Source organism: Saccopteryx leptura, unplaced genomic scaffold (assembly GCF_036850995.1).
Source record: "Saccopteryx leptura isolate mSacLep1 unplaced genomic scaffold, mSacLep1_pri_phased_curated manual_scaffold_63, whole genome shotgun sequence".
Lineage (NCBI taxonomy): Eukaryota > Metazoa > Chordata > Mammalia > Chiroptera > Emballonuridae > Saccopteryx > Saccopteryx leptura.
Genome location: NW_027095745.1, coordinates 169,945 through 197,554, shown reverse-complemented (window position 1 = coordinate 197,554; position 27,610 = coordinate 169,945). Strand labels below are relative to the sequence as shown.

Sequence of the window (27,610 nt, the reverse complement as noted above, 5' to 3'; positions counted from 1 at the left end):
AAGAAGGGCAGCAATGTCGAGGTAAGGGGAGAGGCCCACCGCAGAGGTAACTAGACAAGGACCAGTGTGCATACTGCAAAGAGAAGGGACACTGGAAGAAGGACTGCCCTAAATGGCGGGCTAAAAGGCCCAACCGGGAATCACAGGTACTGCTCCAATTGGACTGATGGGGCCAGGGCTCTATCCCTGTTGGCTCCCAGGAGCCCATGGTCACCTTAACAGTCGCAGGAAAGCCTACTAGCTTCCTGGTCAACACGGGAGCCACGTATTCAGTCTTAAAGAGTCCACAAGGAAAAATACAAAAAGAAACCATGAAGATAGTCGGGGTAACAGGAAAAGCAGTATCCTACCCACGGGCCACTGCTAGGATCACTGATCTAGGCCGCAGCACCATCACCCACTCATTTCTAGTCATTCCAGATTGTCCTTACCCACTCCTGGGTCGAGACCTCTTACAGAAGCTTCATGCCACGATCACCTTCAAACAAGAAGACAATGGCCAGGAAAAAGGAGCCTAGAGGTAATGGTGCCCATTATCAGAAGAATACCTGATAGTGGCCCTCCAGGGAGGTAAGGACAAATCTATCGTGGTCCCAGAGGAACTAAGGCAAAAGGTACTCAGAATGTGGTCTGAAGCCAACCTGCCAGGCCTAGCCGCCCATCAGTCACCTGTTATAGTGCAGCTGTTAAGCACCACTAGCCCTGTGCGGGTGAAGCAATATCCCATTCCTGCACGGGACAAGCAGGGTACAGCACAACATCTAAAGCGGCTGTTAGTAGGAGGCATCCTCTGGGAGTGTCAGTCTGCCTGGAACATGCCTTTGTTACCGGCTCAAAAACCTGGGACCCAGGACTATCACCCGGTACAAGACCTGCGGGAAGTCAATGCCCGGGTAGAGACTATACACCCCACAGTGCCAAACCCCTATACCCTGTTGAGCTCATTGCCCCCTACGTATACATATTATTTAGTATTGGATTTGAAGGATGCTTTCTTCTGCATCTTACTAGCCCCCAGAAGCCAACACATATTTGCTTTTGAATGGAATGATCCAGAAAATTGACTAGTGGGACAGTATACTTGGACCAGGCTTCCACAAGGGTTCAAGAATTCTCCCACTATCTTTAATGAAGCTCTGAGCAAAGACTTGCAGGGGTTCTGAGCTGACCATCCATCAGTTGTACTGCTACAGAACGTGGATGACCTCCTCATCGCTGTAGCCGAAGAAGAGCAATGCAGGATGGCCACCTTGGACCTACTCCAGGATCTCCAGCAGATGGGATATCGAGTCTCTGCCAAGAAGGCCCAGATTGTCACTCAAACTGTAAGTTATTTGGGGTAGAACTTACAAGGGGGACAAAGGACGTCATCCAGCCAAAGGATTCAGACTATGTTGCAGATCCCAGAACCCACTAACAAAAGGCAAGTGTGGGAATTTCTGGGTGCAGTAGGATATTGCAGACTCTAGATATTAGGATTTGCAGAGTTGGCCAGGCCCCTCCACGAATTAACACAGGGCAAAGAAGAACAGTTTATTTGGACAGACAAGGAAAGAAAGGCTTTCCAGGCACTGAAGGAAGCCCTAGTAGCTGCCCCGGCATTGGCGCTACCAGATATGGCCAAACCTTCCAGTTGTACATTGCTGAAAAGGGGGGATAGCCTTGGGAATCCTCAGCCAAGAGCTTGGGCCATGGAAGAGGCCTGTAGCATATCTATCGAGGAAGCTAGACCCCATAGCGTCTGGCTGGCCAAACTGTTTGAGGGCACATGCTGCTACCTCAATCTTAGTTAAGGAGGCCAACAAGCTGACATTGGGTCAGGACATCCAGGTTATTGGAGAACACTATCTAGAACAAGTGCTGTATACCCCACCGGATAGGTGGCTCTCCAATGCACAACTGACGCAGTACCAAGCACAGTTATTGAATCCCCCGGCAGTGCATATCTTGAAGACGGCAGCCTTAAATTCTGCCACCTTGCTACCGTTGCCAGACCCATCAGTGGTCCATGACTGCAGACAGATATTGGACACTGTCACAGGGGCCAGACCGGACCTTCAGGACCAGGCCTATGAGAAGGAGACCTCACGCTGTTCACTGATGGAAGCAGTCATGTCCGAGATGGACAAAGATATGCAGGAGCAGCCGTAACTACCCAGGACAGTGTCTTATGGCAGAAGGCATTACCAAAAGATACGTCTGCGCAGCAAGCAGAGTTAATTGGACTTACACAGACCCTCCAGATAGCTGAGGGCAAAGTGGCCAGCATTTACATGGACAGCAGATACGCCTTTGCCACTGCTCACATTCACGGTGCCATTTACAAATAAAGAGGCTTGCTAATGGCAGGGGGAAAGGAAATTAAGAATAAGACTGAGATCTTAACCCTGCTTGATGCCATTTGGCTTCCCTCTAAAGTAGCCATAATTCATTGCAAAGGACATCAAAAAGGGACTCTCCAATTGTTCAAGAAAACCGTTTTGGCTGACATTGCTGCCAGAGAAGCTGCGGAAGAAGGGACTGCAGACATTCTTCCGCTCTTGCCTCAACCCTTGCTGCCTCCAGACCCTAAATATACTCCTGAAGAAGAGCGGGAAGGAAAGCAATTAGGGGGTAAAAGAAATAAGCAGGGTTGGATAGAACTTCCTGACACCAGACTCTACCTACCCCAAGGAATAATAGGAGAAATTGCAAAGGAAATCCACGCAAGTTCCCACTTAGGGCAAAATAAGATGGAACAACTAATTAAGAAGTATATAGGGGACCTCAGATTAGGAATATAGTACAATCTATAGTTTCTAGATGTAAGGCTTCTGCTAAGGTCAATGCTATAAATAAGAAGCTTCTCCCTTTAGTTAGATATAGGGGAAAGTGCCCAGGAGAGTTATGGGAAATAGATTTCACAGAAATGACTCCAGGAAAGGCAGGATTTAAGTATCTACTTGTGCTAATAGACACTTTTACAGGATGGACAGAAGCCTTTCCCACTAAAGGTAAAAACTGCTTCCATGGTTTGCAAGATCCTACTAAGAGAGATCATCCCTAGATATGGAATTCCCATAGCCGTAGGGTCTGATAATGGACCAGACTTCATTTCTAAAATCTCTCAGGAGTTAGCTAAAAGGTTGGGAATTAACTGGAAATTACATTGCATTTACAGGCCTCAGAGTTCTGGGCAAGTAGAAAGAATGAATAGGACCCTAAAAGAAACCTAAATCAAGTTAAAGGAGGAGACCGGCAAGAACTGGGTAGAGTTACTCCCCTTTGCCTTGTTCCGGGTCAGAAGTACCCCATATGTCAACAAGTGGACTCCCTATGAGCTCATGTTTGGACAACCTACTCCATTAGTTCCCCAGCTCACTAGAGAGGAAATAGAGGTATTTAATCATAATTTCCTCAAGTCCCTACAGGCATTACAGCAGATCTGAGAGGAAGTGTGAGAACTAAGGAGGGAAAGAGGAGCAGCTCAAGAAAGCAGCACCTGAGTACCTCCACAAGAGCCTGGACAATGGGTATGGATCCTTAATCATCGCAGGGGAAACCTCGAGCCAAGGTGGCAAGGGCCATTCCAGGTATTGCTCAGCACACCTTCTGCTGTTAGAATTGCTGAGAAGCCCTACTGGATCCACCTATCCCATGTGAAGCAGGCCCAGGAACCAGGAGAGAATAATAGGACATGGTGAGTGCAACGGGACCCCGATCAGCCTCTCAAGGTCACCTTCTCCAAGGAATAAGGACTCTAATATTTTATTGGACAGTAAGTTATGGACTAGAATTCCAAGAGTGGGTACTAATGAGGAGTGATGGAACAGTAATTGCCTCTAACTATACCCAGGGAGGAACTTCCTCCATCATATTTAGGGCTGACCTGTCTAAATTCTTTGGGAGTAAGCTGGTATAGTGATGGACTCCACTCCCCTCATTCCAACAAAGCCTCTACACTGACAGGAGTAGCAGGAGAAGTAGGTTCCAACTGTAATAATAATGAGAATTTAAATCAAGACCTGTTCCATACGGACCTATATGCATGTCCAGAAAGCAAGAACCAAAAGAGGAAAAATTGTGGAGGGGTTATTGCTGATTATTATTGCAGGAATTGGGGCTGTGAGACCATAGTTTCTCCACAATCCTGGGCCCCAAAAGGGGGTTGCGATGTGCACATTAATATCAAGAGAGATAAGTCTAAGAGGCCTAAGAATCAAAATAACCCTGAATGCAAAAATGACAATTGTAACCCAACAGTGTTGACAGTCCTTAACCCCCAAGACCCTGCATGGATTAGAGGACGCACGTGGGGTATGCATTTATATACATCAGGATGGAATCCAGGAACGTTTTTTACTATTAAGCAAATTCCTACCAGTGCCCCATCAATGATTGAAGGGGAAAAAGGAGGTTTGCCCCTAGAGTCAAGAGGACATGAGCCAATAGGAAATGATACCATTCATGACCCAAAACCCATTGTAGACAGACCTCACCAACTTGGAGCAGAAGCATTAGAATTATTAGATAAAATCTTTCCATATTTCAATAACACACAGCCTGAAATTACTGAATCATGTTGGTTATGCTTAAGCCCGCGACCTCCCTTCTAGGCTCCCTTTAGGTGTTGGAGCTAACACTACCCAAGATAGCCCAAATGCACCCATACAAAATCCCTTAACCGGGACAAGCTCTGAGAAGGGCCAAGAAGTAGATGAGTGTTTGACAGACAGCTCCCTCACTCTAGCGAGATTTCATGGGAAGGGAACATGTTACTTGCTGGCTAATTTTAATTTAGAATCCTCCAACTACATCAAATACTGTCTAGGCCAAGAAAAATTGGCCCTGCCAACTAATCAAAAAGATTTGACCATAATGAAGGCAGCTGATGGATTATGGTTTGTTTGCCTCCAAGGAATTTATAAATGCATCATTCCCACCAGTCCAACATTATGTATAAGCGCATACATAATCCCACAGGTGTACTTGTATGAGGGAAATCCAAATCTGTTAGTGGCCCCCACAAGCCGAGTAGGGAGAGCTTCCCTCCTCGTCCCTATAATGCCACTTTAGGAGTCATAGGATCCACTGCAGTGGGGGCCGGTGCATATGCTTACAGTGAAAACAGCCTTAAATGTTTATTACAAACCTTTTCTAAGGACCTGTCCATACTCCAGAATCAAGTTATATATTTAGAGCACCAAGTAGACTCATTAGCCGAGGTTGCCCTGCAGAATAGGAGAGGACTTGATTTACTCTTTCTCCAGCAAGGAGGCCCTTGTGCAGCTTTAGGAGAGGAATGCTGTTTCTATGCTAATCATTCCGGAGTAATTAGAGAAAATATAAGAACCCTTACGAAGAGGTTAAGAGATAGAGAAAAAGAGGAAGACAACACAAGTTGGTATGCTTCATGGTTCCAAACTTCTCCCTGGTTAACTACTTTGATATCAGCCATAGCAGGACCCCTCTTAGTCCTTCTATTAGTACTAACAATTGGACCAATAATCCTAAACAAGGTTTTAGGTTTCATCAAAAAAAGAATAGAAGCTGTTAAGCTCATGGTTTTTTCTCAGCCTTACATGCTCCTCGCAGGGGAAGAAAACAAGTCAAAGGTTTAACTCATGTCTAAGAAAAGGGGGGAATGTAGGGACCTGCCTTACCCTGAAGGTTGCATGAGAGGTTGCATAAGGAACAAGGAACTTAGAGCTGACCCAGCCCCCATATCCTGTTTATCTAGATTTGTAACAGTTTTAACAGTTTTAAAACTTTTCCACTATCTGCCCTATGTTACTATGCCATGTGACTTCTCCCCCCACCAATAGCTAATAGCCAAGTCTGCTTTTGGAAACTGCTTGCTTGCTCAGCCTATATAAGACCTAGTTTTGTAAGTGTTTGGGCGCAGCTCTCATCTGTGACTTTTAAGAGTATAGTGTCCCTGAGACACCCGAGAGTCCGCCCCTGCACAGGTTAAAAGCTTGGCCAATAAATTTTCCATCTAAATTCCTGAAAGTCTTGGACATCTGTTTTGTACCCCAGTGGATGCTACAGTGAATTCATTATGGAGGATACTAGAAACCCATAATGGGAAACTGTTGTAAAGTACTGTACCTTACTTCCATGGGTTTACGTAGAGACACCAAGTCCAAATAAATATTTGAGGAGTTTTATTAATAGGAAGAGATTTATTAATAAGCCAGCTGCATATGACAAACACGGAGTATAGCTGATCCAAATTGTGCAGTCCCAAATATAGCTCTGAGGCTCGTTATATACACTTCATCACATACAGGTTAGCAGGGAAAGGAGCTTATAACATCCATCTATAGCAGGGATAGTCAACGTTTTTATACCTACCACGCACTTTTGTGTCTCTGTTAGTAGTAAAATTTTCTAACTGCCTACTGGTTCCACATTAATGGTGATTTATAAAGTAAAGAAGTAATTTTACCTTATAAAATCTATAAAGCAGTGTTACAGCAAGTTAAAGCATATAATAGTAATTACTTACCAAGTACTTTATGTCGGATTTTCACTGGCAGAATAAATCTTTATAAAACAACTTACTATAGTTAAATCTATCTTTTAATTTATACTTTGATTGCTCTGCTACCACCCACCATGAAAGTTGGAACACCCACTAGTGGGGGGTAGGAACCAGGTTGACTACCACTGATCTATAGGATTTATTAAAAAACATTCTTACATATTAAAACTTATAAGTTAACACTGTTTTAAAGTACTCAAACCTTAATTCTGCGGGTTTACGTAGAGACACCACATCCAGATGAGTTTTAAAGAGTTCTATTAAAGGAGGAGATTTATTAAATATGCTGGCCGCATATAGCTTACATGGGGCAATGGGGAAGGCCCAAATCATGTGTGTGCAAAATATTTTAGGGGCAGTTTATATACCCTTGATCACACATGGGTGGGGGAGAGCATGACATCATGGCATAAGCATACCACCTTTGTTTTCACCTATACAGGTTTGGGGAAAAGGGTAAGGGGGATCAGACACAATTCATTAGCAACTTTACAACATTTGTCTATAGGATTCATAAAAAACATTTTTACACATTAAAACTTATAAGGTAATACAATAGTAAAAATGTCATTCTACATATTAAAAGATATTCCTAAATGTAAGATATTTTTCTCCACCTAGAAGGAAGGAAGGAGAGTAGCCACCAAGTGTGGAATAGTAAAGGCTTTATTCAGAGCATTTCTCAAATGAGATTTACTGGCCCAGAAGATGGAGGTCAGGAAAATCGCACATGCAGAGACCACGTGGGCAAATTTAAAGGAGTCCTCTAGGGAAGTCGAGCTAATATGATGTAGCATAACCTCACTGGCTGACAGTCAGTCACTTTTTCCCAAGGACTGCTGGGAAGTTTCTTTTGGTGTGCTTGGTTGTGGGCTGTCCTAGCCAAAGTTCCCGGGTTCCTCACGTGACCTTCCCCCATTATTCATCGATCTTACATTTCAATCTTTTTGTGTTAATTAGGGGTGCCGCTTATTTATCTGGCTACTTCCTGCTGATTAGGGGCATCATGGGGAGGGGTAGATCAGAAGGTGGTGGCTTTGAGGGGTGTGAGGAGGAACATTCGTTTGGCCATGAGTTGAGAAACTTTGCTGGTGTGGTTCTGTAAGAATTTTAAAAAAAGAGGGGCAAATATGAGTTATACGCTGACAATTAAAAGGAGATTTAGGTAAGATAGGGGCAGCCCAGGTCAAAATAGGTGGCTGCCAGTAGGAGTTAAGCAGGTTGTAGGAGAAGAGATTTTTGCTTAATTTTTCTTGCAGACAGTTGAGGAGATTGAAGCTTCTTTTATCAGGCCAGTCTTAATGAACAGCATTGCTCCCTGCTTCAGCTCACTCTGGCGGCAGGTTCCTGGTGGGAGGGACAAGAGCAACTGGAGGGTCTGCATGGCCCAACATTTTGGTGAGACACAGATGAGTAAGGCTCAGTGGTTCTGATTCCCAGCAGTTCTTCACAGGGACAAGTTTGAGGCAAGAGACATGGTACCCAGTTGTTTGCCCCAGGAGCTTGGCCGCAGTAAAAATAGTCAGTATTACCGTATGGGGTCCCATCCACCTGGGCTTTAGGGAGCCAGGCTGGAGCTCGCTGAGAAGAACTCTATCTTCTGGTTTGAGGGAGACCATCAGGTGTGTTTCATCTGGACCCCTATGGGAGGAAGGGTCCAGTCTGTGTGTTCCCTGAGAAGATGGAGAAGTAAAGACAGAAAGGGGAGGTACATGGCAAGAGGAGGGGGTTGAGAGGTAAGATGTGATTGATTAGAAATGGTCTACTATAAACCAGCTTAAAGGGGCTGAGACCAGTGGGGTTTCTTGGAGTTGCCCTGTTTCTGGTGAGTGCCAGGTGAGGAAGTTTGTCTAGGAGAGTCTGGCCTCGATGGAAAGTTTAATTAGCTGACTCTTCAGGATGCCATGGGACCTTTCCACCTTACCCAACAATTGAGGGTAACAGGGTATGTGAAGTTTCCAAGTAATGTTGAGTGAGGTGGCAACCTGCTGGACTATTTGGCAGTGAAGGCCAGGCCATTTTCTGACTGGATGGTAGTCGGCAGACCAAACGGCAGGATGATGTTTTCATTGAGAATGGAGGCAACGGTGTCTGCCATCTCATGAGAGGTAAGAAAGGCTTCTATCCATCCTGAAAAGGTATCAACAAAAGTTAAGAGATAACAGAGATTTTTGTGAGCGGTCATATGAGTGAAGTCTATCTGCCAATCCTGGCCTGGCACATGCCCCCTCAGTTAATGAGTGAGGAAGTGGGAACAGAGTACCCCTTGTGTAGAGGCTTTGGAATAGACAGCACATGCTGCGTGTACCCTTTCAATAGTCTGCTGGAAGCCTGGGAAGAAAAAGAGTGGTTATAAGAACCGATAGAGAGCTTTTGGCCCTATGTGTAAGGAATGGTGGATATTAGAAAGGAGAGTTTCAGCCTGTCCTTTTGGTAAAGCAATTCCATCTCTGAGAAATATTCATCCCTGGTTGCACACATCTCCACCCTTTCTGAGGAGGGTTTGTTCTTTCCCAGGAGTGTAGGAAGGTTTCAAGGAGGTGGAGAGAAACATGAGAGGAGTGGGCACCCAGGGTGAGGTTTCGAGTCATTGGAGCACTTCCCATGGCCACTGGGTCTTGAGAGGTTTGATAATCCCTACAATGTACCACAGCCACCTCAGTGGGAAGCTGTAATGCCTGCAAGAGTTTAGAAATGAGGGTAGCATTGATTATGGGGGAGCCCTTGGTAGTGAGGAATCCCCTTTTCTTCCAGGTCAGAGTGGCTGTGGGTGATAAGAAAAACATATTGAGAGTCAGTATATATAGTTATGTGTTCTCCCTAGCTCAGAGTGAGTGCCTGCGTGAGGGCAATCAGCTCTGCTTTCTGGGAGGTGGTGCCCTCTGGCAGCTGTAGGGCTTCTAGGGTGGAGGAGGTGGTGACCACCATGTAGGCTGCCTGTTGTCATTTGTTGGGTTCCTGTACAGAACTCCCATCTACAAAGAGTATTAGATCTGGATTTTTTAAAGGAGAATTTGATAATCCATCTTGAGTTCTGTTGAGGAAATGTATTAGTTCCATACAAGAGTGAGTGGGTTCTGGAAGTAATACTGGAGCTGGCAGCAGAGTGGCTGGGTTGAGTCTGGGAGAGGGTAAAAGAGTGACTGAAGGGTTTTCGATGAACAGGAGGTAAAATTCTTGTAGGCGAGAAGGACTTAACAGAGAAAGAGATTTGTGTGAAAGGAGGTCAGTGAGCCTGTGGGAGGAGAAGACAGTGATGGGTTGGAAAAGGGTGAGCTTAGTAGCCTCCGTGGTGAGTTCAGCTGCTGTGCTCAGTGCCTGGAGGCAGGGCTGCCAGTTTTTGATGGTGGTGTCCAGTTGTTTAGAGAGATATGCCACAGGGCAGTATGTAGGCCCCACAGGTTGAATTAACATGCCAACAGCATTACTGTGCTTTTCATCAGTGAAAAAATGAAAGGGGCATCTGGAGTCAGGTACAGTGAAAAGTGGGGAGGAGATGAGGATTTCTCAAAGGGTAGAGAGGCACTTTTGATGGTGTTGGGGGATGTGAAAGGTCCTGCGGAAGTCTCTTTTGCAGCCTCGCAGAGGGGTTTGGCAAAGAGAGCAATATTGGGAATCCAGTGTCTAAAGGAGCCTATTAGACCAAGGAAAAAAAGAATCTGGTCAGTGGTGGTAGGTGGCTGGAGACTGCGGAGGGTCTGAGTTTGATCTAGGGTGAGACCTCGGGTGCTGAGAGTTAAGGTGATGCCCAAATAGACTACAGACTGAGAATAAAGTTGAGCCTTAGTAGGGGAGACATGATATCCCTTCATGGCAAAAAAGTTAAGAAGGGTAACGGTGTGTTTTCTTGAGGCAGACAGGGAGGGACTGCAGAGGAGTAGGTCATTTACATATTGTAAGAGAGTACTAGTCTCGAGATTGCATGTAGGTAAATCCTGAGCCAGTGTCTGTTCAAACAGGTGTGGGCTGTCTCTGAACCTCTGGGGCAGGATGGTCCACATAAGTTGCTGAGTTGCATTAGTGTCCGGGTAAAGGCAAACAGTAAGTAAGAGTCAGGGTGTAGAGGAATGGTAAAGAAGGCATTATTGAGGTCCAGGACCATGAAATGAGTGGTGTTTGAGGGAATGTGTGACAGTAACCTGTAGAGATTAGGGACTACTGGAAGAAGGGAAACTACTGCCTCATTGATTAGGCATAAGTCTTGTATGAGGCGATAAGCTCCTGAAGGTTTTTGAACAGGAAAGATGGAGGTATTGCAGGGAGAGTCCATGGGAATGAGTAAGCCTTGGTTTAAAGGGAGGGTAATTATTGGTTTAAGGCCCTGGCAGTGACTTGCTGAAATAAGGAATTGGGGTCTAGATGGGAATTGAGAGTGATTCTTTAAGCGGATGTGTACAGGTGGGTGGTGGGTTGCTACCACAGGGGTAGAAGTGTCCCAGACCTGAGAGTTGACAATATCTGGTGGAATAGGGATGTGATGGGGTTAGTGTGATCTGTGGTAGTGGGAGAGCCTTCAGTCAGGAGTGGTAAGAGTAAGTGGGAAGATGCTGTCAGCTGGATAGTGGCTCCGAGGCTGCATACATTATCTCAACCCAGAAGGGGTACAGGGCATGATGGCATGACTAAGAACAAGTGTGAAAAGGGGATTCCATCCAAACTGCATGTCAGGGGTGGTGTGCAAAGAGGAGAAGTAGGAGTCCCATCCACTCCCATAACCGAGACCCCTGAGAGAACTAGAGGTCCAGAGTGTGATTGAAAAACAGAGAAGGTAGCCCCCATGTCCACAAGAAATGAGATGGACTTACTCATTCCTGCAGCATTACCCTGGGCTCAGAGAGAGTAAGGGGGGTCTCTGAGACCGGGCTTCATCAGTCGTCCATGAGGCCTAGGAATTCAAATGATGGCCCCACCTGGCTGGTTGGCCTCCCATCTGAGCAGCCTGTCCTTTACGTAGAGACATCAAGGATGAGCCTGCTGCCAACAGGGGACAATCGCTCCACCAGTGACCAAGCTGCTTGCATGTAGGGCAGGGCTTAGTGGGCAGCTGCAGGCAGGGGCACTTCTGGGACCAATGACCCTCCTTGACACACTCAAAGCAAGTTCCTGGTGAAGATCCTTTTTGTGGCCTGGACTTAGGTGGAGCACCTTCCGTGCCTTGCCCCTGCTGCTCTGCCGGCCTTAGGGCTGCTACGAGAGCCTGGGTTTAGTGTGATACCTTCGGCTGCATGCGGGCCCAGTGTTCAGCCTCGGCCTGTTCCTCTCGACTGTTAAAAACCTCAAATGCCATGTTCATCAGGTCTCAGTTAGGGGTCTGGAGGCCCTCTTATGCCTTTTTAAGTTTCCTCCAAATGTCCAGGGCTGATTGGGAAATACAGTGAGTAGCTAATAACTGGTTCCGGCATTGGAAGTAGGGTCTAAATGAGTATGGAGGACCATAGTGTCAGTGAGGCGATTTAAGAAGCCGAATTTTCCTCAGGTCCTTGAGTAATTTCCCTTAACTTGTCATAGTTAACTACCTTTTTTGCTGAAACTTGCATGCCAGCTATGAGGCATTGAATTATTTGGTCTTGTCATATCCTACCTGTTTGTTCTGCCTAGTAATTCCAGTTGGGGTCCATGTCAGGGACCGCCTCTGGGCTCACCGGCATTTGAGAGTTTGAGGCATGGACCTTATCTGCATGAGCTTGTACCACCATCTGGATTCAATCCCGTTCATCGGGGGTAAAGGTAGAAGACATAATAATATAGAGATCGTGCCAAGTGAGATCATATGCCTGAGTGAGATATTGGAATTCCTTGTATAGTTGGTAGGATTAGAAGAGTAAGAGGGACATAGGCCGATGAACCTGAACAACTCCTTCTGCTCCAGCCACCTCGTGGAGAGGGCATAGGAGGTTGGCTCCCTCTTGAGGCTTAGAGTGAGATTGGGTGTGAGCACTGACTGGGGAGGAGACAGAGAGACCAGCATTTGCAGATGGTGTAACAGGATCTAGTGAAGAGGGGGGAGGAGTCCGATGGGATCGAGTGATCAAGGGAGTCTTGCAGGAGGGAATAGACTTCCTCAGGGGCGTCGGCAAAGGAGGAGAGATCTGGAGAGGAGGGTTTAGCTGAGGTTTTTCTGGCCAAGAGGACGTGCATTGTAGAGCAACCAGCACAGAGTTTAGGACAAGAATGCAGATGCCAAAACCCCTGAATATAAGGGATCTCTGACCACTTTCCAGCCTCCTGGAAATAGTTCCGTAAATAAGTAAGGATGTTAAAATTGAAAGTCCCTTCCTGAGGCCACATGGTCTGGTTATTCAGTGGGTATTTTAGTCAGGCTATGCTGCAGAAGAAGATTAGTTTCTCCTTTTTCAGGGAAGGATCAATGTTTGAGAGATTCCAGATAAGGCACCCCAGGGGTGTTTTAGAGTCAGGTTTGGATCCCTTTGCCCCCATGGTCACCCTCAGTTCTCAGAGTGGTCAGAGATGAGTATCAGCATCCCAAAACTCAAGCTCTAGCCACAGACAGATAAGGTAAAGTGGGTGTGCTCGGGATGTCTCCACAGGCTCACACTCATGTAGCTGTGGTTTTGGACAGGGATTCTCAGCAAAAAGAACTGAGGCAGCAGGAGGCTTGAGGTGGGAAACTTACCGCCCCGTGAGCTGAAGTGGTGAAAGGTCAGAGATCCAGGTTCTTTCTCAGAGGGGAAAGGAGAGGATCAGTCCTTGCAGACTTCAAACTCCTCCCGGGTTTTTGGCACCAAAATGTAAGGTATTTTTCCCCACTGAGAAGAAAGGAAGGGGCGTAGCCACCAAGTATGGAATACTAAAGGCTTTATTTAGTACAGAGCATTTCTCAAATGAGATTCACTGGCCCAGAAGATGGAGGTCAGGAAAATCATGCATGGAGAGACCATGTGGGCAAATTTAAAGGAGTCCTCTAGAAAAGTCAGGCTAATATGAAGTAGCGAAATCTCACTGGCTGACAGTCAGTTGCTTTTTTCCCAAAGACTCCTGGGAAGGTTTTTTTTGGCATGCTTGGTTGTGGGCTGTCCTAGCCAAAGTTCCCTGGTTCCTCACATGACCTTCCCCCATTAACAACCGATCTTACACTAAATTTTCTAGTGTTCATTTGCCATTCCCTTGTTTAGTAATATATACATTAACTACATGCTTTCAGGAGTGGAGGGTAGTTTTCATGGCACTAGGGGATAAAATGGCTCATCAATATAAAAAAAGGTTTATTTTAATCTTTTTCCTCTTGCACCTGGCTAGCTATTCACCTGCTTTCTTACAGGTGTGGGGGAAAACACACACCTCCTTCCCCTCTTTATTTACAATACAATGCTATCAGCCTTCCTGAATTGGTGCTAATCTCACATTTACAAAATCTTTCTGCACACCTAGCCCAAATTAATAAAATGTTCTTTAAGCTTTCTAAAATATTAATATTAATTCTGTAGCTTTTTGGTATCTTACTACAACACAATAGCAAAAAATGTTGTTTTACATATTAAAAGACATCCCCAAATTTTTTAGTGTTCATCTGCCACCCCTTTGTCTAGAGGTACATACATTAATCAAAGGGTTTTGTGGTAGGAGAAGCTTACATGATGTCAAAGGATAAGCATTTGTAAATCGCCCATTAAGGAGAAAGAAAGGGGAGAGAAAAGGGCTGCTTAATCTTTCTTTCCTTACCCTCCACCTGGCTAGCTGTTTACCTCCTTCCTCACAGGTGTGGGGAAGAAAGGGGACCCAAATCTCCTTCTTACTTTAATTTAAAACCTAGTACAGGACCTCTCTATTTACAACACAATGCTGTCGGCCATCCTGAGCTGGTGCAAATCACACACAAGTATAAAAATCATATTTACAATATCTCTTTGTATGCTTAGCCTAAATAATAAAATGCCTTTTAAGCTTCTTAGTAAAAGGGGATTTCTTATCTCAGTACATAATATGTCCAGGAAACTCCCACAGTCCTCTCCCTTCATTCTGTACAGAAAGGAGGGGGCAAGAAACCTGACTCTTCTTTATAAAATATTAATATTAATTTTTGCAATTCTTTGGTACCTTACCACAAAACATTGGTATCCACCTGAAACATGTATCCATAAAACCAATCAATAAAAATAAATAAATAAATAAATAAAATCAATACACAATGCAGAAAAAGGGTAAATGTACTATAACATGCAACCATGTCATAGCCCAAGAGGCGACACAGCAGACCTCCAGGCAGGAAGCATCCATAGTAACAACACAGAGCACTGGAACCAGCTGGCTGGATTTTCCAAAAAGTTCTGAAACCCCACACACCTGATGACATCAAGCATAATTACTTACTCATAAGCACATCAATACACACCATTCGTCATCTCGTGACCAACAGCAAGAAACCTCAGAAACAACCCACCTGACTGACAAAAATGACACACAAGCAAGGTAACCATTCTTCCTATGAAATGTCTGCTGCCTTCCTGAACTAAGGGAGTGACAACCTCCTCTCCGACCTCATGTTCCTTTCTGATCCAGTTAAAACAAAATGTAACACAACAATGCACAGAAATAAAAACAACACTGAGAACTCTATGAAAATGCAACACCCAGAAGAGACTTTAAAATGCCATAGAAAAGACACATCTTGTTGTGTGGGTAAAATGTATTATGCTCACTTTGTTAAAGATGGCACTGCCCACATGGAAGCCATTGCCAAGGTGATATTAAAGTGTGTTGGGGGCGGGCTCTGGGCAGGCAGAATCCTTATAGCCTGGGGCTTGATTTTAGGATTAAGCCTTTCCCACCCTTTTTGATGTGGGGTGGTACAATCCCATCATGACTCAGATAAGTGACTTTGTATTAGTAACTTCCCTATTTTGTCTCTTGGATTAAAGGTTTTGATTTCTACACTATAATATGGGGGCAGATCAGGAGCTTGATCTCTTGGTTCCTGAGATTAACATTAGAGAAGAGAGCAGATAGGAGAGCAGAAAAAGGCCATGTGGATGAGGCCAGGAGAGACAGCCAACATGGCGGAGTGTTGAGTGAGAAGCCAGTTAGTGCAGAGTTTGTGCAGGGAGAAGGAAGGAGATGGGGAACAGAGGTGAATGAGTCTGGTGAGGTAGAAACCTTTGACTCTAGGAGATTCAGATAAGTCAGTAGCTTTGTGAGCACTGAATGTGAGTGGGTTTTGGAGACCAGAGTGTGTTTTTACTTGCCCGCCGGGTGCAAGCTGGGATTAAAGATGATAGCCCATCAGTTCTTGGCTGTTGTTTCTTTGCCGACTATCCGAATCCAATGCAAACCTGCATGGGCCAGGCAGCTGTGATGGTAGCCCTGGCTACTGGCTTTACACATCTAGACACAGAAATGCTCCCCACACTAGAAGCCACCCTCTCTTCGCACTGACAAAAGCTTCCTTTGAGATTTACACAATTCCTTCCAAAGGGTACCTCCAGGAACACAAAAGCTTTGCCACCCACCTCACAGCAGCCCCCAGACATGCATGACACATACATGTCTAATACTAACTGGAAAGAAACACAGTAACATCGCACTAGGACATGGTCACACCACTTTATATGGTAGGACTCATGGAAACATCAAAGTCTATGTATGTCTATCAGTCCTGACTTTTCCCAAGAAACATTTAACACTCCTCCGTGATGTTTTGGGGTTATCATAAGGCTAACTTTAAGGGAGGAGACAGGAAGCCTGACCTGTGGTGGTGCAGTGGATAAAGCATCGACCTGGAATGCTGAGGTCGCCGGTTCAAAACCCTGGGCTTGCCTGGTCAAGGCACATATGGGAGTTGATGCTTCCTGCTCCTGCCCCTGTTCTCTCTCTATCTCTCCCTCTCTCTCTCTCTAATAAAAATGAATAAGTAAAATCTAAACAAAAAAAAAACAACAACAAGGGAGAAGACAGGAGTAAGGGATGATGATCACTGAATACAGTGCAAACAATGATGCCTGAATGACAGCACCTTCTGGGTGAAGAACAGCTGGAAAGGAGTCCATCGGAATACAAAGGAGGCATCATCACACACTCTGGATCAGAAACAGTACCTCCCCTTACAACAAGTACCCTGTGTGCTGAGACCTCAGAAGCAAGATCTAGACTACCCTGAAAATGATGAGGACTCCTTTTCTGGGCTGATGACCCACCTGATAGACTGGATGATATTGCATACACACAGCCACTTGGGACACTATGTAACACAATGGCAAACCACAGGACATATTGGAAAATCACCACATTTTTTGAACCTAACATATGGCTCTGTGACACCTTTTTCACTATACACCTTTCCATTGGACCATTTCTGTTGTAAACCTCATCGACTAAAGCGTTGCTCCTCCAAAGCTAAAACCTTAGCCATGTGGCCCACCCTTTAAGATTGTCCCTATGGGCTACATCCTCTGGAAATAAGCTTGCCATGACTTATGAAACACCACACAACAAATTCCTACCTCTCTTTGGATTACAAGAAGGACACCACATTTTAACTTAGGCATGAAAGGACTCACAACAGCAACTTTCATTCTCAAGTCACCTCACTTCTTCCTGTTTCCTTTAGACACTCTAACCTTCTTAAATCTCCCACAGTCAATAGAATGCTCTTTCCTTCACCCGACCTTACTCCACAACAAGAGATACTCCTGTGCATGTCAGCAGCAGGAAATGAGGAGACTCAATATCGAGAAAGCATGAAAACGTACTTCACAACACCAGGTTTATGTTTGCAGGTAAAAATGGAAACACCTGGTAAAGCCTCCTCTGCTCTTCCTCACAAATGCTGACAGCTAAAGACGGGCACTCCAGGATGAAGGAAAATGCACCCTCACTATGGAGTCACAGAGACCCTCACCATGAGCACTGTGACCCGTACATTAGAAATTTACCCCATGTCTACTCAAAACATTCCTCCTTCAACTCTTCCCCTGTACAGTTCCTGTCCTTCTTTCCCCTAATTGACTCACCAAGCACAAGCAGAAGGAACAATAGAAAGATACTCTCCATTCCTTTTCCTAGCAGCGTATATGGCTAACCCAATGCTCCTTAGACTGCCTACAACTTCTCCTTCCCTCCCTACCTCACCAAACTGGAATACAAAAACTGCATAAAAAAATGGGCAAGAGATCCAACCCAGGAGACATGCTGTTCTATCCAGAAATGTCTGCCTCCAGGTCCCACAACATTCACCCTACAGGAATCACGTGGTTGGAAGCACACACTCTGGCTCAGGATCCACAAACTTCGGATAGCTCCACTCTCAGCCTACTCTGTATGAGTCATGCATTATCCATTCAACTCAAAATCCTATGTGAACAAGCAAACAACTGAACACTTCAGTAAATTTCTATTTTAACTCTTGAAATCTTCCACCTACATTCATCCATAACAACAAGCTCAAAATCGCAACACATAGGCAAAAACACTGAACTCCTCAAGCGTTATCGAGTCACACACATCTCTAAGTAACCTCCCTGCTCTCAGCACCACCTTCTGATGGTTGACAGGGGCAATCGCCCACACGCTTCTGTCTTACAGAATCCAGTCTCCACAAAGTAGGGAAAGCCCACAGTCAGACACTCAATGGGGGTGATTATAAGTGGAGAGTACAGGAATGATACAAACATGGAGCTTGGGGTGAGGGCATATTTATTCAATACACACATGGACTCTGATAGCACCTGCGGGACTCAAACATAAATATTGAAAACACAGAAAGTCCTGTGTCACCACACTCCACAAGCTTTGCAGCACCAAACTCTATGATCAAAAGGAGGAGGGGAGGGTGACACCAGGTGAGGACACACTGACAAAAACCAAAAAAAAGGCCCACAAAAGGGGCACAAATCATGGCTCTATTGTCTTCTCACGTACACCTTGCCTCACGACAGGCTCCCTAACACTCATACATGGCAACAGAGATGTCAAAAGTAAATACATTACTACTCTGTGTCGCCTAAACACAAATCTTGAAAAAGCATAATCTTGCCTACAGCCAACCACGGTCACTTGAACAAAGACCATCCTGAAAGAAATGAAGTACCACAGGCAGGTGCCAGCCATGCTCCGCTGTGCACAAAGAAACAGTCTCAACAACAAATAGTCTCTCATTCATGGGATGCCGACCTTCAAAATCTGTCAACAGATGTGGGAAGCAGTGACCCTGACATACAATTTCCTAACTGAATTAACTATCCTCCCCCTAACCGATACCCGTCATCACTGATGGGAATGCAATAGAACACACCTTAAGAGAATCCACCTCATGGTCCCCAGCTCGTGACTGTCCACTCCAGCAATCCTCACTGCTGTGCACTCCACTTCAACACCTGCTCTCTCCCAGCCCCTTACAATCTCCTCCTTCCTTCATCCTCCATTCACACGACCTGAAATAATCTACCTGGAAGACAATGTCTCACTCTCCAGATATAAATCCCAAATGGCCTACCCTCACCTTGGCTCCCAGGATCCCTCCTAGACCTTGGGTGCAGCCTTCCCAAGGTCTCCCTTCTATGTGACTTTTACTAGGACACTCACTGCCATTAACAGTGACCCAGGAATCATGTCGTCATCACAGCATCAGACATGGAGGCACCATTGCACAGCGAATAGAGCTGCAAACCTACTAAGAGTCACTATGCGGATATGGCCATGGAGCCAAAAACTGAGGATCCTGTCTTGACACGCACACTGGGGAAACTTTGTGAAAGAGTTAAAAAAGGGAAAACCCGCAGTGGACACCCAGATGCACAATGACCTATCCCCACAGACAGTATCTAAGTCAGCATTTCATAATCCCGCCGAACAACCAGCTGAGAACAGCCTCCCAGGGTTACCTCATTTCAACATTCTATGAGGCTCTGCCCTAGGAGCCGCCCCCTGACCCAGCCCCTTAATAACCCTCCTCACAGGGACACCCCGCTGCTCCCCTCCTGAGAACACTGACGGACTGCGCAGGTGCCTCTCCTCCCTCCCCACCTCCCCCTCCGCACCCTCTCCCTTCCCACAGGACCCGCACCCAGGCCAGCAGCGGGCATGGGCACCATGCTCCGGACTCCCCCTAACCCCGTCTCCAAGCTCCCTTCCCTGCGACTCCCCCACTTGGCCACGGCGGCCCCCACAGACCCCCGGGACCTCCCCCGACCTGTCCAAAACCCTCCTCGCCGCCTCTCTCTCCCCACAGAGATGCTCTGGGCACCCTCCTGACTCCACCGTGAAGTTTCTGCGACGGGTCTACGACTCCGGTGGGAACCATGGGCCCCAGTCCTACTGGCGGGACCACATCCCCCCTAGGCTAATGACTGAGGACTCCCCAAAAGGGCGCCATTACTCCCAAAGGAAACTGAACGACCTCCCTGAACACTCCATAGCTTCATAATGGAAGGTAAGAGCCCCCATTTACGTATAAGGTTTTTTCAGAGCCCAATACACTCTCATCCTCGTTTTCACAGAGCTATCTCAAGCAACTTAGACTAAGAACCGGCTCTAAGAACACCAACATGAACCTTCTGGGACAAGACAAATCACTGTCTTTATGTGCACAGTGTCCACCCTCACAGACAGGGGGCCGTGGAAAGCGTCCACCCAGTGGGCTCCAAACAGACACAGACCAGAGCTGACAGCAAACATCAAACCCAAAACGGAAAAATAATGAAAAGTAAAAAATGTGATGCTTCTCTCCCCTCACAACCTTCTCATCCTAATCCAGGGCACTTTTTTTAATAAACTGTCTTTGCCACTGAAGGATTCCCTATTTCTACATTCCAATTTCACTGAGGGCAGAAACTCTACTTCTTCATCACAACGGCCATGAGACATGAAATACATTTACTGTCACAGAAAGGCACGAAGAAAATGTTCCCAAAACATTTCTTTCTAACATACCAAGCAGCCAGTACACACACACACACACATACACACACACACACACAAATCTGTAAAAAGGAACCCTCAGCTCTGTCTCCAATCACTATTCCCTCTCCTTCACCTGATTACTTTCCTAACATCACCCTCACCTCCCTTCACTCCACCCTCTCTCCTCCTATTACCCAAGAAAATAAGGCTCCAAGACAGAGGCCACCCATCAGGAACTACATCGCCTCCACTTAGACCTCCTCACAGCCAACCATGCGCCCACAAGAATACACTCCGGAACTCTACAGACTGGCAGCGGGTCAGTGTGGACCCAATGACCCTTCACTTCAAGATGACTCTGACCCTCTCCCTTCTTTGACGCTGATGCAGCCCAGCTCCCTGTTCGAGTGACCTCAGCTGCCCCATGTGCTGCTCTGTCCTCCTCTCTCCAGAGATAACCACATTCAGCACACAAGCCAATAACCACCTTCCTTGCATTCGGGAAACCTGGTGCCTTGCTAGGCCAATGCAGCCCTACCTCCTGACCCTGTCCGGACAAAGCTGCGGGTCACCTCACTCCTCCCCATTTACAACACCATCGCCATTGCGGGGCTCCTCTTCTCTTCAGAGGCTCAGCCTCTCGGCCTGGGCACTATGCCTCCCCACTGTCCCAAGCCTTCCCTCAGTGTTCACTCCTACATGGAATGAACACTGTCTCCAAATCTATGGGATTCACACTACTAAGTATCTCCCACATGAACTCCACCAGACTCAGACACACCACACACCCGGAGCAGACCTGAACGGACAGGAAACCTAAATGTTAACACTTCCTGACACCACATGAAGACGCTATTTTTTTTTTTAAGGGAGGCGACCAGGTGACTCACTGGCCATGAATTCCAATGAAGGCCACAGCGACACTCCTGAGTGGGCCGCACCTGGAAGTACTCAGCTTGAGTCTATCCGCCCTGCACTGGCATGAAGTCCTCACTACCCTTGCAATGGGGACCAGTGAGGTACCTTTCAGTTCCTGACCGACCTCCGGGCTGAAGGCTGAGATCACGCACCTTTCTCATGCCACACCTAAAAAGAAGTCACACATGGCCATGTTACTGAAATCTAGGACCTAAACCCTCCCCCACCCCTCGTTTTGCCAAAACACCTACAGAAAAAACAAAATACTGTTCATAAGTACATCCTACTCCGTCCCCTCCCTTATTGACCTACTCCGGGAAAATGGTGGAGTACAAGCGCTCTCCGGCCCCTCCACGCACGCGGGCTCACGCAGGACTCGACTTTGGGTGTGATGGACAGGACATCGGGAGCGCACGCCTCAACACAACTGAGTAAGAAGGAAAAGCTCTGGGATCTCCGCTCCCCTTCCTCTCACCGAACCCCCAGGCTAAATTCCAGCTGGAATCCCGGCTGCGACTAGGGGAGGTCGGCCCGCCACGGGGGAGGCCGAGGGAAAGGAAGCGCAGCCTCCAGCCCGCTCACTCGGGGACAGCCGCGCACGAGAGTGAGGGTCGTGGAGAGCACCTTTCCCGGGAGAGGCCGTCTCTGCTCTGTACTTCCTGCACCCGCCATCCCGCTCCTGGGGAAACACACCCGAAGGTGAGCTGTCTCCTGGGCACCTGGTGGGCACCGGGCCCCGGGGAGGGCGACCTGGGACCGCAGGCGACCGAGACTTTCCCTGGTAGCCGACTGGGACACGGCTCTTGTGACCACAGCCCACACATGCTTCCGAAAGAAAGAAAACATCTCACCCTTTTCACAGCACCCCCTCTACCGACAGTTCTGTCGACACGAATCCACAGCTGGTAAAATCTTCCACAAACGTTTTCAGCAAAACCACCTCGGTCCTTCCCGCTCCCGGCCCCCCTTTCGCAGCTCGCAGTCCTCCCGCTGCATTCCCCAACGACTGTTCACACCCCCCATGGCTTTCGCTGGACTTCAACTTCTGGAAACCGGGGACCCATCCTTGTCACCGGGTCAGCGGCAGAGGCGTGTTCTTCCACAAGGGCCTCGCAGACAAGGAGGCGGGACTCCAATGGGACCTCCTCACAAACGCTCTTCTGCCCATGGTGCTGCACAATCCCTCCCGAAGTACGAGATGAAATTTGTGGCCCCTTTTTCTACACTTCTCTACTTAAGACCCCGGTAGGAATGCGGCCAGCTCCCTTCTGTTTCTGTACCAGAAGCCATAAAAACTGGACCTAGCCTGACCCGGTGGTGGCGCAGTGGATAGAGCATCCCACTGGGATGCGGAAGACCCAGGTTCGAGACCCCGAGGTCGCCAGCTTGAGCGAGGGATCATCTGGTTTGAACAAAAGCTCACCAGCTTGAGCCCAAGGTCGCTGGCTCGAGCAAGGGGTTACTCGGTCTGCTGAAGGCCTGTGGTCAAGGCACATATGAGAAAGCAATCAATGAACAACTAAGGTGTTGCAATGCGCAACAAAAAACTAATGATTGATGCTTCTCATCTTCCTGTTCCTGTCTGTCTGTCCGTGTCTATCCGTCTCTCTGACTTTCTGTCTCTGTAAAAAAAAACAAAAAACAAAAAATTAAAAAAAAAAAACTGGACCTATTTAACTCACTTCGACTACATATGAAGAATCTGCTCCCATACCTACTCAAACTCTCCTTCTGAGCCTCTAGGTAAACGGCAGACCACACTGCAGAAAACAAAGTCCCAGTCCTTGGGTGACCTGGCTCTGCTTTCGCTGTACACCACAATGACCTCGTCTACCCTCTTCCTTGACCCTTCTCTTCTTCTTCTCCTCCTCCTCCTCCTCCTCCTTCTCCTCTTCCTCCTCCTCCTCTTCTTCTTCTTCTTTTTTGTCTCTCTCTCCTCCCACACGGTGACTTCCCTTTGAATTTTCACCTCTCCACTACAATTTAACAGACCTTTCATAGACATTTCTGTTGTTCTTTTGAACCTAATAAATGAACATCTCAAACAGCATCCACTAGTACACTATTACACACTACACCAGCGTGGCCTTCACCCTCTCTTTCCCTCCCGCTGCACAACTCCTCTGCCATGAAACGAGATCGGCCGATCCATCTCCCAACTTCCATTACAGCTTTCTCACAATGAGTGCCTGTGCCTGCGCCTTAGGGATGAGGCTCACCAGACACCGTGTCAATCCCCTATCACTGGATACCGGAAACCGCACGGCGACAAAACAGGTAAGCTTTCCTCTCCCTCTCTCCTTCGCCACTGATAACACATGAAAAACAATTAAGGTTTCCGTGTGCTTCCAAATAAATATCCTCACCTTCTCGATTCTTATAGCAACTGTTTACGGAACCTCCATGGGAACCACACCCCCTCCTAGCACTTCTTAACACTTTATAATTCCATAACCTCAGAACCTGACAACAGATACAGAGGCTTATTCTAAAATATTTTCAACGCAGCTATGCTAAAACAAATTCTTTCTAAAAAAAGTTAACCCCGGAGTAAGCCAAGGGGACATTTTGAGAAAACAGACCTCCGTTCCCTGCTCCTCCTCCAGGCGCCAATAGGTGGCACTATTCATACAATATAACAACAGAACCTCCAGCTCAGAACACACTCTATTAGGGTTCAGAACAGCTGCTGGTCCCTCCCTGTTCCACCTGTCCTCATGACAGAGCTGTACCCTAATGAAGAGGACTCATCGGCCCACACAACCACCCTATGGGCAATCAGGAAGTTACCTCAGGGGCCCTGTGTGGTCACTTCTAACCCAATCCACTCTCAAGACCAACTGATGTAGCTCCTTTCCTCCCTTTCTCTCTCCCTCACTCCACCTCACTCCCCTCTTTAACTACCACTCAGCCCGAAAGCTCTTCCTCTCCTCTCTCGGGACCCAAATGCATCACACGCATGGCGGACAGCATCCTTCCTTCCACAGGAAATTGACTCCACATCCCCCTTCTCTCTTACTTCCCAGAAAGGCACAGCTGTCCCATCCAGACTCTCATTGTCCCTCGATCCTAAACCACAACCCTTCTTCCTCTGACCCCAAGTGTGAAGAATAGAGACTGCAATGCCTGCACTCGCAGCCTGACACATTCCCCACGCACACATCCAACAATGCTCACGTGAATGACAATCCTTCTGCAACCCCAAGGTTGCAGGAACCTTGCACATTGTCACTCCTACGGAGCACGAATGGATTCAGCCTCACACCACTACACCTGACTACCTCGTTTTCCGTGATGACACTGAAACTGTAACCCAGCCAGGAACCACCTTCATGGACTGTACCCTGCAGACATGATTACTATTCAGTGTCCCCATGATCCACCGTCACCAGGTGAGTTCATGTACCGTCGCCACACTTCCTGTTCTATAGCAACACACCATGATCGCACTTGCCCTGGACTATGGGCTCTGTTATCCTTAAGTGGCAGGTGAGGAAACACTGACACAGAATGCCACATACACACCCCATCGAGGAGCTTCCTGGCAACCCCACCTGAGAATGATGCACAATTACAAGGACCTATTTTCCCCACTTGTTGCTGACACATGCATCATCTGAGGTACGCTCACTGCCTTCTCTCCAATGGGCACAGCCACTGTCCACCTGCTGCAAACAGAACCGTGGAGAGGGGGCAGTTGAGGAACACATGGCTCCTATTTTTCATGCCCTGAATATGAATCAAATCCAGGACTTTCATAGGACTCATTCTTTATACATTGAACTGCTCTGCCAGGACCTGAAGCATGTTCTTTCAGCTGGTGAAAATGAGATATCAACACTGACGTGTTTATAACAGGACAAATCTCAGGTTTCTATGCTTTCCCCTTTTTCCTTCCAGTATACCATACACTTGTACCACTATGAATGCATGTTCCTCCCTCACATTAAGGTATCTGACAGTTGAAAAGCCTAATATAGCCTGAAAACTGTCTGCCTTTTCAGTATCTACCTTAATTCACAACCATGCCTTCATCAAAAAAAAAGAAAACATTTAGAAAGAGTTCTCCTAACCTCTTCATTCCAAATACACACAGAGCTTACCAAACCCTGGTAAACTTTCTAAAACACAACACTAACTCTACCCCCTCCCACTGGAACCCATACCTTTTTCAGGCAAGCATCATTGGAGGACTTCTATCACAGAGACTTCTTGTCCTTACACTCTCTCCTACTACCAGTGAGGAGACCTGTGAGTCAGGCACATAGTCCAACAAACGATCACCATCATGCACCTCATTTAAAATGACAAGTAACAAAACTCTTTCCTCTCTGCTGGAGACACACAGCCTTCTCCTCTGGACCCTAGCTGATGGAAGGATGTGGTAAGTCTGATCCCCACTGACTGATTTCACGGACCCCTTCCCTCCCCTTCTTGTGACACTGCTCCTTCACTGCTCTCTCTCAGGGGAGCCAAGGTGTTCACAGGCTACCAGCTAGTTTTCTGTCAGGCACAAAAGCCATTCAACCCATCACACATATCTTCCCTGTAGTCCCAGAAAGCCATTAACTATGTGATTGTAATTTCAAATCCATGTCCTACCTCGGCACCATCCACCACTCCCTTCTAGCTGTCCCACCTTGTCTCACAGGGCTCCTCCATTCCTGCCAGGGACAATGACCCCACCCAGGATCACTTCTCTCCCTGGGACACTTGGCTGCCTCTGATCTCATGATGCTCCCCACCTACGCTCACTCCACTGCTCCTCCATTCCTCATATGCAACCCACACTTGTTCCCTGAGGACATGACAGGGCCTCATATTCGGGTATGAACTGATTTATAGATTTCTGGCTATGACACTCTCAGAATGACTCAGATATTCTCACACACTTGGAGCACCTCTGCTTTTTTCCAACACCCTGTCTGTACCCTTTTTGACATGGATGGAAAAAAAAGGACCCCCACCCTCCTCCACAGACATGAGTAACTCCCCGTCTGGCATGTGCTCTTCTTGTGAACAGTCTTTCTTCACTCCTGTGTGTGGTTTTACTGCATTTGTTTCTTTTTTCTGACACCATGTCACCCTACAGAACACAGGACCTGCTCTCTCTCCCTCCACTATGCCATAAATGAGGTGGTCCATTTTCTTCACATTGCCACATTAAATGTTTCCCTGCACATTAATAAAAATCTTTCTTGGCCAAAACAAGTGATCACCATCCAATACAGTTCAATAGGACCACATCATTTACAACTGTGTGTTCAAGATAGGCTTCAAGACCCAGACTGAGATCCCATTTCTGCCCCCATCTTTCAGCTCCCTGGACTGCACAACATTCCCAAATGCCTAGCTCCCACTCCTCTTCCCCCTGAACTTAAATCTGGCTTGCTCCCTGGACCCCTTGAAGGCCTTCCAGAGTCCTCTTAGCTTCCCAAGAACCCTTTTCACTCTTTCCATCTCTTTCCACTAACAAACTCTACACCTAAGATCCTGTATACTTCTAACTGTCCTCTGGATCCAGGAACATCCGTAGCTCTGGGACATGTCACCCTGCCTGAGGAAATAAACTTCTGAGACTTCAGATACTTCTCATCTAAGTTGTAACAGGAAATTTCTCAACCATTCTGAGACTACTGCACCCACAGGGCCAATCCAGAGTCAAGATTCCCCTTAGCAACTGTACAATGCGCTATTATGGGTTATCACAGTACAACCCTCTTAAGTTTGTCAATACTCCTCTACCGCCCTGACACTTTCAATGACTCATGGCAAAATGGCTCTGAGAGGGACACACAGGGCCTCTCCACCTTTCTTATAAGTGCATCTCCCCACAGCCCCCTTCCCCGAGCCTTTGTGCCTTTCACCTTTTGTACAGTAAAGGGCCCCAGCTCATAATGTTTCCCTAGGAATTTGGGGGCAGGAAGATAGCTGAACCCTATATAAAAGACTGCCTGGGGAACTAGAAAGAGATAACTTCCTCTTCGGGAAGTTTGGTGGACACCATGCACCAAAACGTACAGGAAATTCTAAGTCATAGCAATGTGTTTTTAAATCAACATCTAAAATAAGCCCCTCAAATAAATCACTACTACAGTTAGAAAGTATTTTTTATGACTATTAATGAAAAGCTTTTATTCCTTTTTTTTTTTTTTTGTATTTTTCTGAAGCTGGAAATGGGGAGAGACAGTTAGACAGACTCCCGCATGCGCCCGACCAGGATCCACCCAGCACGCCCACCAGGGGCAGATGCTCTGCCCACCAGGTGGCAATGCTCTGCCCCTTTGCGACCAGAGCCACTCTAGCGTCGTCTGG

The 27,610-nt window shown here is 46.9% G+C and overlaps 1 long non-coding RNA gene across 1 annotated transcript in view; it reads left to right on the top strand.

Annotated features, from left to right (window-relative positions):
* Positions 1 to 3,541: 3,541 nt before the first annotated feature.
* LOC136387078 (uncharacterized) overlaps positions 3,542 to 27,610 on the top strand; it is a 125,515-nt gene continuing 101,446 nt past the window's right edge. Inside the window, exons 1-2 of the long non-coding RNA XR_010748072.1 lie at positions 3,542 to 3,757; positions 4,898 to 4,924. This is a non-coding gene — a long non-coding RNA (uncharacterized lncRNA). The remainder of the gene's footprint in view (positions 3,758 to 4,897; positions 4,925 to 27,610) is intronic.